Source organism: Phaenicophaeus curvirostris, chromosome 8, assembly GCF_032191515.1.
Source record: "Phaenicophaeus curvirostris isolate KB17595 chromosome 8, BPBGC_Pcur_1.0, whole genome shotgun sequence".
Lineage (NCBI taxonomy): Eukaryota > Metazoa > Chordata > Aves > Cuculiformes > Cuculidae > Phaenicophaeus > Phaenicophaeus curvirostris.
Genome location: NC_091399.1, coordinates 13,251,622 through 13,262,802, shown reverse-complemented (window position 1 = coordinate 13,262,802; position 11,181 = coordinate 13,251,622). Strand labels below are relative to the sequence as shown.

Sequence of the window (11,181 nt, the reverse complement as noted above, 5' to 3'; positions counted from 1 at the left end):
GTGATGTGTGGTGTGGTTTGGGTTTGTTTTTCTTTCCTTCCAAGTTTGTGGCGCCAGTAGAAATTTTTTGTGAACTCCACATTACCATGAAGTGCCCAACACTGTATTATAAAATAAAAGATAACAATATCAAAATTCCTGGGGTTGTGCAGGTTCTTGTTTGATGGGTTGATCTGAATAGTATTTTCATGCTTAGCAGGCATATAGGTTAAAATAATACAGTGATACTCTATTATATTGTTAAGTTTTTCTGTATTGAATCATCATTTCAATTTCTCAAATACAGTGAAAGCTGAATGTGTTTTCTTACTAATTACTGTTTATACAGCACAAAAGTTAAATGGTGATGTCATTTGTAATTCCAATAGTATTTTGCTGCCTTTAAAACATCTTAGCTAATCATGCCTATTTGTTAAACAGCTTCTTTTGCTCTATAGATCTTCTAGTTCTTACCAAAAAAGTAGGTATATTATCTCAATTTGTAGATTAAGAAATTGAGATATAAAGGGAAAACTGCATGCAGAAGATAACAGTAGTAATAACATGTGGGTGCTATGGTTTGAACCAATAACACTGGATATTAAAATAAAGTACATCTCCAAGTATTTTTGTACTGTTAAGCCAAGTTGTATAAGTATCACAGAGGTCTTGAGGATGCTGCTAGTGAGGGAAGAGGGATGCCTGACCTCTTGTAATACCTGTAATCAGATCCGACAGCAGGGTCAGACTCTGTGCTGCTGAGAGCATGCAAGCCAGGTATTGGCCCCACACGACCTTCCTCGCTCTCTCCAGTCACTCCTGTGCCAGTGGCACGATTGGGCTGCACGGCTCTGTTGGTCACTGGCATGCCCGGTGACCTACCTTCATTCCCTATTCTTACTGGTGTGCAGAGGCTGATACAGAAAGAACCTCTTGGCTGCAGTAGTGATTGGGAATGAAGATGGAGGTATGGTTTATTTATAGCTTAGGCAGGCTAAATAGCATAGTAACGTGTCATGAATATGTTAGTAGGTATGGCTTTGCTTTTTAATAAAGTTGCTTTGCTGAGTCATTTTATGCAAGTGTTTAACTACAATTCAGGTAGGTTTTTTACATTAAATGGCTATGCAGTACAATCTGATTCATGATCACTCTTCTAAATTAAAAGCATTTTTATATCTTATGCAAACAGACCATACATAGGGACTGTGGTTTCAGTATTGATAATCCACAACTGATGAAAATATTACAAATTGCATTCCTACAAAGCAATGAGAGTCTGTTTCTAACATTCACTATTAGACCTGTACTAGCTTATGGTTGCTAGCTGAGTAATACAAGCTGTGAAGACTGGTAGCACAGGGATCTTTACTGCCAGATTAAGCCTAGCACATCTTGCAGTTTCTTCATTTTGCCCATAGACAAGCCCATATGTTTTCAGCTGTTAAAAAGATAGCTGTGACAATGACTTTCTTGTCATAGGTCCAGATCAGGAGCCAATGGAAGACGTTATAAAAATGTAAAAGCCTTTAATTTTTGCAGAAGGAACAAGAAAGTATGAAGACAATAGATTAATTCTTCCAGGCTAAGTTTTGCTACCTTCCTTAGTTTGTTATCTCAGTGCACAGAGAGTGCGCTTGCAACATGCTTTCAAAAGGATCAAAAAAGAGGTAATAAGACAAGTTTAAACTAAGTCGGCAGATTTTGCACAGATGGTACAGCAGGGCTCTGTTCCTGTTGATACAACTATACCAAGTGTCTCAGAAATATTATTTCACAAGAGTTTGGTGCACCAGTCTCATGGTAGCACCCTGAGAATGCAAGTTGGCATGATATCGAGAGTCATGGCATTTGAGGGAAGAATGCAACTCAAAGCAGTGTCTTGTTGGGGACTTGTTTAGGAGAAGTCATGAATGCTCCTATTCATTAGTAGCTTCTCGCTTGGTAGTTCTTCAAAGGCAACTGAGGGTATTGCTTTTGCAAGATACGTTATATGGTGCGGCTTCAGCCATGCCTGAAATATGGACAAAGCATTTCATTCCCTTTCCAGAACTCACTGTATGTTACCCTCATGCTCACAAAAGGAAAAGTAACTTTATCAAATTCATGGATTTAGATTTTTATTTGATGTGACAAGCAATAACAAAAAACCTAAGCAATGCCTGAAGTGATGTTCTGGGTTTGCTGGTATTCAGATAAAGCAAAGTGGAGTCAGTCTGCAGATTTTCATCAGTCAGAAAAAAATGCTAGCAGCTTCTTAAGCTTCACAACCCCAGAGGTTGTCAATCCTGTTACAAATTCTGTATGAAACATAAACAAGTACTACTAAAAGCTAAGTTTGGGAAGCACATTTGGAATATGCTGTGGGCCATGTATCATTTCCCGCCTGTGGCTGCCTACTTCACAGCAGGACCAGGAGGACCAGGCTCCCAATTTTTTCAGGTCTGCTTCTTCCCTCAAATAATTGTCACTGAAACACGGGGAGTAAAACAGCCACAATATCCAACACACAGCAACACTGAAAAAGAAGGGTGCAATGTGGGCTACAAAGAATCTATCAAATTTGGTTAAAGCCTTTTTGGTTTAGATCTGTTATCTGGTTTTCATTGTTAAGTCAGTATCATGGATGAGACTCAGTAAAGATGTACTCTGTCATGTAGAGCTTACACGAGACTCATTTGCCTACAGGAGTTTGTTTTTCATGAATAGCTCAACTGAAATATTTTCCAAGGGAGTATTTTATCCTGGTGTAAAATCTCTTCATTTGATTTATCTTAAGACTCTTCCTAAATGATGAAGAGGAACGTTTCTGTGTGTTCAAGATGGGCAGAGGGTGCTTTTCTCAGCCCGGACTGTTCAAAGGCCAAATATTCAAAATCATGATTGACTCAGGTTTCAGCCTTGATATACTTATTTTAAAATGTCTGGAGCCCAGTTTTAATGTAGTTTAGATCGGTGGCTTAATTTAACTTGTAGCGGATGATTTCTGAGTCTCTGGGTCCTAGTGCATTTGAAATGTGCTTTAGAAGTCATAGACACAGCAGAAAACTCTGGCTGCCTGCTCCCTGGCCTGTCCTTCCTGCAGACCTTTGTTCAGTTCCATACTGGCAGTGATTCCACACTCAGTACTACACTGTTTAATAGTATCAGCAGTTTTTTTATTCACTGTTCCTTTCAAGAAAATAGCCTGTTAATATCATTCCACCTGTTTAGCAGTGGGAAAGATTATGTACTTAAAATGTTCAGCTGAATAATACATACAAACATCTGACATTTGGCCTGCTCTGAGAATAGGTGACATGCTTATTTAACGATTTTGAAAATGTTAAAATGGTGGGGTAGAAATTAAAATGTCATTTTAAAATATTTGTATTTAACTTATCTGATTTAGTCCTTTTCTACATTTCACCTTGGCATATTCTAACTGGGGGTCATGGTAGCACTCTGACACCACGGATACTTTGAACGATATACTGAACATCGTTGGCATTTCAGCCTAATTAGTTGCATCCTATTTTGTGATTTGTCTTTGGCCCTTTGGGTTACCAGCCCAGGATTTTTTTTAACCTTTTTTTTATGCTCATCATTGTCTCATTTTAAATGTCAACAGAGCAGTACATGTATAATACGTTTTTTAATCCTTACTTCCTTTTCTCCCCAATGTCAGAAAATTTAACAAATGATTTCTACATCTCAGGTGGGCTACACAAGCAAAATGTATCCCAGGACTGAGTGACAAGCACAGACTAATCTAGTCCATCTAGGTCTTGTGCACAGCCACATATTTTTCTGCCTGGTGGTCACTGTTACCCACAGTTTTGAACTGAAATGATCTTTTCTCGAGCTGGTTTAATCACTTGTGCCAGCACTGGGTCACCTCTGAAAGACAGATCTGCATCTTCTCTGTTGGGCTCACTTCTCTTGCAAAAACCTGATAGAGCCTCCCTCTCCCTAGGGGTCATATTTAACAGTTTTCTGTGATCCTGGAACAGATCCCTCTGAAAGAGAACAGTAAGATACTGGACATTGTGCTTAGTTCAACTGGATATGGAGGTTTTATACAATTAACAAGGAAAGTCTCAACCTGCTGCTTTACTTTAAACAATGCTCACTGACATAATGGTGTGCCCAAAGGAAAATTTAAATCTCTGGAAGAGCTTGGGTCACTGATACTTGAGAGTGTGCTGTGGGAACCAAGGAAGGCAAGTGGAGCATCAGTGTGCTCCTCTGGTTTGCTTTTCTGCTGCTCTGTTGTTGGGGTCTGAGTCAAGGTGACTGCTATGGATCTTTCTTGGTTATTGCATTCAAGACTTGGAATGATTTTCAAACAGCAGTGCTGTAGGAAGCCTGAAAGGAAAGCCTTGTGGTTTTTACTCCAAAATAATGCCTCAGCTCTGGGCTGCCCCCAACCTGGCTGCAGTGAGGCAGGGTGCCCTGTCAGTGCTGGATGTCTGCAGCTTGCCATTCGGACACTGTGTACCTACTTGCTGAGGGTATGATTAGAAGCAGCTAAACCTGCATTTAATTCTTGAAGCTGTTTTATACTTGGACCAAACCCATATGGAAATACCCCACACATCTTCCCTGCAGACTTATGTGTTTCTAATCTGCCTAAAGACTGTGAAATTACTTAGGGATAACACCTGAAATTCTTAATTCTAGTAGGAGGTTAATACCTCCTACTAGCTGCCTGGATGACATTAAGTTGTTTATTTTGTGGGACAGAAAGCAGCTATTTAACCCGAGGCTGCCCTGTGCTATGACTACTTGTACACTGCAAACACGCTGCAGTGCACATAGCTGTTGGTACAGGTGAAAAAGGCTCACAGACCCAACAGTCACAGATAATTAGCATTGCTGTGCAAAGCCTGCCCTTTTGGTTTGCTCTCGCTCCTCCAGTGCCTACATTGCTGTCACTGTGTCTGAATTTCGACTGCCAAGTAAAGTTTAGCACAGGTGCCAAGTGAAACTAGGTGAGTTTAAATTGGAAACGTACATTTTTGTCATCACTAGTTATTACAATACATGCCAATGAAAATTGCACTTTTGCTGAAACTACAGGGTAAATCTGAAAGGTCATACACAATATTGAGCTGAGAAAAATGTCATGCTTTAACAGTGCCATGAAGAGTATAAAACCAGATGAAGGGCTGTGTCATTTTTCTGTGATCAAAAAATGTGATATAAAGTCATGATTTGGACATGTCAGTCTCACCAGGGTTTGATGACGTCAGATGAATTGCTGGAAATGTAATTGCTTTGCCAAATTATTTTGGGAAAAGAAAAATCACAGCCTGATAACAGCAGAAAGTAAAAGTAGCTTTTGTGAAAAGAAGTCAAAATATAACAAATTTGCTCAAATAGCTTACAATATAAAATCTCCAATACATTTTTATTCCATAAATATCATTTGAAAGAAAACCTAAACCTAGAAATATCACTATTGAACTGAGAACTCTGTTTGGCCTTCAGGATTCCACCTATGCCTTGATTCATAATTTATACTCTGGCTTTTCAATGGCAAGAGGTCTTCACACCTTGTGGCATGCATTATAGATGGAGGAGTTTAGGTTAAAACATGCTTTTACTGTGAGGCACAGGGTATTGCCAGCTCTCCACATCCAATTCACGTGTACAGTTTAAACAAGACCTTACTCTGCTCCCAATAAATACACACAAGATGTATCTTTTATAAATGTCAGGTTTTGCAGCATCTTGACATATGCCAGTAGTTTGAAGCCTGTGTGTGCTTCAGTGGGGCATGAAAGCCCCATCCATTCATTCAGCTGTAACGTTTTGCAGTAGGCAAAATTTCAGTGTTGTCAGATACTTGCTGTTCAACTTTATTGACTTGCAACATTGAATCTGATGCTCTTTTTCTGAATTGTTTTCAGGGATGCTAGTTCTTTAGCTGAGAGGCGACTAAATGGCACAGGAAAAGGAACTTGGACAAAATCCTCTGGTCTGTGATTCCTGACGTTATGTGACATTACATGTGTAAGGGTTTGTCCTGCAGAAAGACTTGCAGGAGGCTTGGGGCTTATGTTAAATAAAACATAGTTCATACATTTTTGGCTGGGAAAAAGACTTAGCTGTCTCTTATCTGGAAACAAGCTTTCTGCTCCAGGCCTTTATTTATTATGGCCTTAAAAAAGTGTATTGATGTTGTTCTTTAGATATCATAATTTAGATGGTGTTTTGTATTAGTTAGCATCTGTTTGAACAATGATCACTAACCAGACTTCAGACACAGACAACGGCAATAAGCTGTAGCTGTAGCTTAGCTCCTCACTGACCAGAAAGCTGGATGAGGCAGAGGCTTTCTTGCTTCCTCAATAAATGGGAGGCACAAGTTTTTGAGACTTCAGAAGGGAGAGGATTCCCCATCTGAGAGGTCGTCTGGCTTGTCACAACTGGAAAGCTAGTGTGGCCTCATAGCAGTAAGTCCTGTAGTATCAAGATTTTGAATCACTCACCAGTGCTGAAGAGGAAAGAAAATCATATTTTGTTGAAAAAAATAAGAATTCTTGAGATATCTTGCAGAATACTGAAGCAAACCCCTGGTGGTGGTATTCATCTTCTAGAGAACACAGAAAAGCGTTGTTTTCTATTTAAAACCCACAGGGTCAGATCATGATCATCAGCATTAATTACTTGGGAGAACAAGGTCTTACAGCATCCACTTACTAAAATAATGGCAAAGAATGAGTTTCCTGTTTTTTTCAAATGTTCCTTAGGGCTAGGGGTACCTCTTAAAGGTACTACTGATTTAAGCAGTGAAATTTCCACACAAGTCCCCTTGACAAACTTGGATTTCGGGACTCAGCTGCTAAATGGCCATAGGGGCAGGGCTGGACATTGTTCAAAGTGAAGTGAAAGTGAAGGAACAGTGTTTTGTTTGTCGTAAATCTGTCTTACTTGGAGGTGTCGTGGGGAATGCAGCCGTGGCCAGCTGGGTGGGAGGGGAACTTGCAGAGCAACTGCAAGCATCGGTACAGCTGAATTCCTCCCCTTTCATTTAAAGGTAGCTGATGCCTTTGGGACAATAGGACTTATTGGTTTCTGGGATTATTGAGTTTTATCAAAAAGTAACAGAGAACAGTTGAGGTGAGCATAAAGTCCCTTGTGAAAATGGGACTCACATTAAGTGAAGAAAATTCTCACTGATTTGACATTTTTCTGCTGTGCTCATCCATAGTGCTGGAAAGTCAGCAGTTATTTAAAAATCAGAGCATGAGATTCTCAGCTTGTCTAAACTAGGTCCAGTGAAATTGTATTGATTCATACCACCTTGAGACTCGGCACAAAACACTTCCCTGTGATGGACACAGGACAAATGGTCGCTGTGGATGTCGTCAGAGGATGGTGCAGATTGCAATGCTGGGACTGGCACCCTCAACCATAGCACAAAGTACATTCATCTCCTTTCCAAGTATCAAAAAAGTTTCTTGATCACTTGATTCCAATTGGCAAATTTTACTTTTTAAACTGCAAATATAGTTCTGGCCTGGGGATAAGTTCCTTTGCAAATGTATGATGAAATACTCCCATAAAGCAAAAAATATAGGTTGCATGCGACTCAATATAATCCATATTTATTGGTCATTTTGATCCTGTACACAGCAAAATAGTAATATGAATATGCCATCTGAGCAGAGAAGGAACAGTTAATTCTACATAAAATGGAAATGCACATAATGCAGTGATGCACTACGATCATTTTGAACTGGCCAAATTCTAGCTGCAATATTTGTCCTCTGCCTAATATAAATATTCCTGTGACCCTGAAGATACTTGCTGTTTCATAGGCTGATTGTCACCTCTTTCCAAGGGAAAAGGGAATGTACTATGAAAGGGAGTAAGTTACTTCATCTTTGCCCCACCTCTGAGTATTTTCAGAAGGATTTTGTGCAGAGCATATCATGTGCTCTAACTTAGCACCTTTGCTTTCTTTGTAGAAGGCTGTTAGATGTGAAGAGAAAGTTTAAATGTGTAAGGTTTGGGAACATATTGTGCATTTGTTTCTCTAATGGATAGGTTGCAAGCAATAATGAATACATTATTTCACTTTCAGCTTTTGAGTCAAATAGTGAGATAGATTAAACAAATGTAATTTCGAATATCCTATGTCTTTTGCATGAATACACCTCTATATTAATGGAGGCTATCAGTGCTTTTTCAGAAAACTAGAAGCCAATCTTGGTGTCTTTTTGTTACAGCAGCACAAACACTTCCCACAGCTTTTGGATGTTATTGCTCCTCCCAGAATGTCTGTGATTCTATATGTATTTCATGATACCCCTAGGCTGAGAAGCAGTAAAAGCTTGATGTCTGCCATATCAATCTTAATCTGTGGTTTAAATTTCAGCAAAAATCGTGTTAGACACTCTTTATAATGTATTCGCTTTTGTTTTAACTGTTGTTCCCTGGTTGAGATACAGCCCAGAAGGGTCAGTCTTCTTAACTGCATGTTTCACCATCACTGTAACATGTTAATGTAGTGATGGCTTTGGGATGTTTTGTGCTTCTCCAGGCTGCCATTGAGCTTTTCCAGCTCAGCCTTCTTGCTTTCTTTGGTTGTTGCTTTGTTAATTAAGCTTTTCTGGAAGTGTATTTAGAATTAACATTTGTGCCTTTGGGGCCTTTTCATATTTGTTTCTTATAAGATTGTAAATAGAGTTTTGAATAGTTCCTATCTTAATCCCCCTTTGCAATAAAACATGCTCCCTTTAAGTTCCCTGACACAGATCTGCTTCAGTAGGTAATTCCTGGTTCACCATTGTCCTCTCTCCCATTCCTATGGCCTCACTGCTAAGAAAGCCCAGCTTCACCCTCGCTGCAATCCAGATTTTGCCTCTGCCTTCCTCAAGTGCCATCCACTTTCATTTCCTTTTCTTCAGTCACTTACGCATGGATTTTCACCACTTGTTTTTATCATTTCTTCTCCACTGAGACTGACAGCAATAACAGCTTACACTAATTTTACTGTAAAGCTTTTCCCTCTGCCTTCTGTCTCCTTGACTTACCTGCTACAAACCACACTCATATTTCACTATGAGGTTTTCCCTTTGTTTTGTTTTTATGGCTCTCTTTTTAATTCATTAGGAGCATATTCCTCCAGAGCTCTCTTTGGTCTGTATGAAAACTCTTCATCTTCTCTGCTTCTTCCTTCCTCTGTTTGCGTACCTGGGTATCTTGTTCAGTCCTAGATTCTCTTTGTGGCAACACTTTATCAAATATTTTATTACCTCCGTACAGATTGTGTTTCTGCTGCCTCCAAAATTTCATCCAGACAGTCAAACCACTGAGAAGAGCAGAATTAGTTTCCAGCCACTTCCTTGTTCTTGCTCCATCTTTCACCATGAACAATAATGCTTTTCTTCAAGTTAGTTCTCCATGCAGACTGCCTCCATCTTCAGCTGCACGTTCTCATTTGTCCCTGTTCTTTGAATCATATAATAGTTTAGTCTAGAAAGGACCTGCTGATGTCATGTAGTCCAGCCTCCTACTCAAAAACTTCCAAGTGAGGTTCAAAGTTAGATCTTTATTATAACCATTCTACTGCTATTTCTGAAATTACTTAATTTCTCCATTTCTGCTGTTCACTGAGATCTCTATCAGTTTTATTTCTCCTTTTAGCTCATTAATCTGAAATCCAAAAGCACAAACCAAATGCACGGATGCATCTTCTTTGCATCCGCTTTACTACATTGCTATTTGTGCCCAATTTGTGCTTCTAGGTGGCCCCTGGCTTTCAGACTTCTCTGGCTCCAAGTGCTTCCCATCTTGCAGCTCTTCTCCACTTACTTATTGCTTGCCCTCTTGTCATCACAGGTTCCTGTGTCTTTGCCTGCTTTGCCACTTTCTAGGCATAGGTGGCCTTGCCTTTGGGTCTCTCGCAGCTTTTCTTGGGTGAGGCTGAATCAATATGTGTAGTAAGAATCTGCACAAGTCACTTATGCTTCACTTGTGGACTCTCATCATCACATGCTGTTCTTTGCTGTCTTGTTCATTGTTTCCCTACTTCAAACTGTACACTCTTTGAGCCAATTTCTTATTTTTTTCCAATATTCATGTATCTTTCTAGAAATTATCTCACCTGACAAACTTTATGGCATTCTCTGTTATGAAAATTATTATTATGTTATTCTCTATTAGCAGTGTCTCAGGATGAACACCGCGCTGAACCAAGAATTTCAATTAAAAGCTGTTACATCTGTAATTACATAACGCCATGATTTGAACAAATCAACCCTGGATCTCTGCTATCTCTTACATCCCATTGTATTTTTGGTAACTTACTTTTATATTCTTTCCTGCCGTTTGAACTCTTAGGATTTAGACTGCAGCTGTACAACAACTATTGCATTCAAAATAATAAACTGTCAATTGGGCTAGAATAAAATCTGTTATGAATTTTTGCTGTGACTACGTTCTACCCTTATAACTCTGCTTGAATCCTCCCATCCCCTCACATTTTCCATAGTGACTTGCTTTGAAAGGTATTGGTGAGGACTGCAGAAAATCCAGAATGTGCTTACTATCTTAGTTACTGCTGATCATCTGATACAAAAATAAATGGAAATGACATTGATCTTCACTAATCCTTTAAGGGGTTCATTCAAAATGAATTATGAATTGATCATTAACTAAAAAGATGACTTAAGCTCTTGGATACTGAGTGTACATACTCTATTATGCAACTCCTGGAATAAGCAGCTAGGTTTTGATATGTATAGCTCTTTTATTTTGTGACTGCAAGAGCATATAAGCTGAATTGCAGGAGGAAAGAAACACCATAATGGACTTTTCACTCCATTGCGTCTTTTTTTTTAGTAGGTTCACTTTTTGTGGGAGTATTGTTTATGCTATAATTTCTGGACTACATATGAAAATTAATGGAATGAATTACTGCTGAAATTTTTCTCTGCATTTAAAAAAAAAAACCTCTGACCTGGGCGTATGTTTGCACATTCTTTCCTACCACAATAATGATCATTACGTCTCTCTTAGATTTTCAAATGTCTATTCCATTATAAGAATTCTCCTGAACTTTTTCTATTATTCCATTACATTTTATGCATTTGTTTCTTTTTCAATAAACAGTTGCAATCCTTTTGCTGCTGAGGTTTATGAGGCAGGTAAATGGGATTATCCATGTTTTAAGAGAGGAAAATTGAGCCATAAAAATTTATTTTCCCA

The 11,181-nt window shown here is 39.0% G+C and overlaps 1 protein-coding gene across 2 annotated transcripts in view; it reads left to right on the top strand.

Moving 5' to 3' along the window:
- LOC138723467 (coagulation factor XIII B chain-like) overlaps positions 1–11,181 on the top strand; it is a 206,790-nt gene that overhangs the window by 5,408 nt on the left and 190,201 nt on the right. The window lies entirely within an intron of this gene.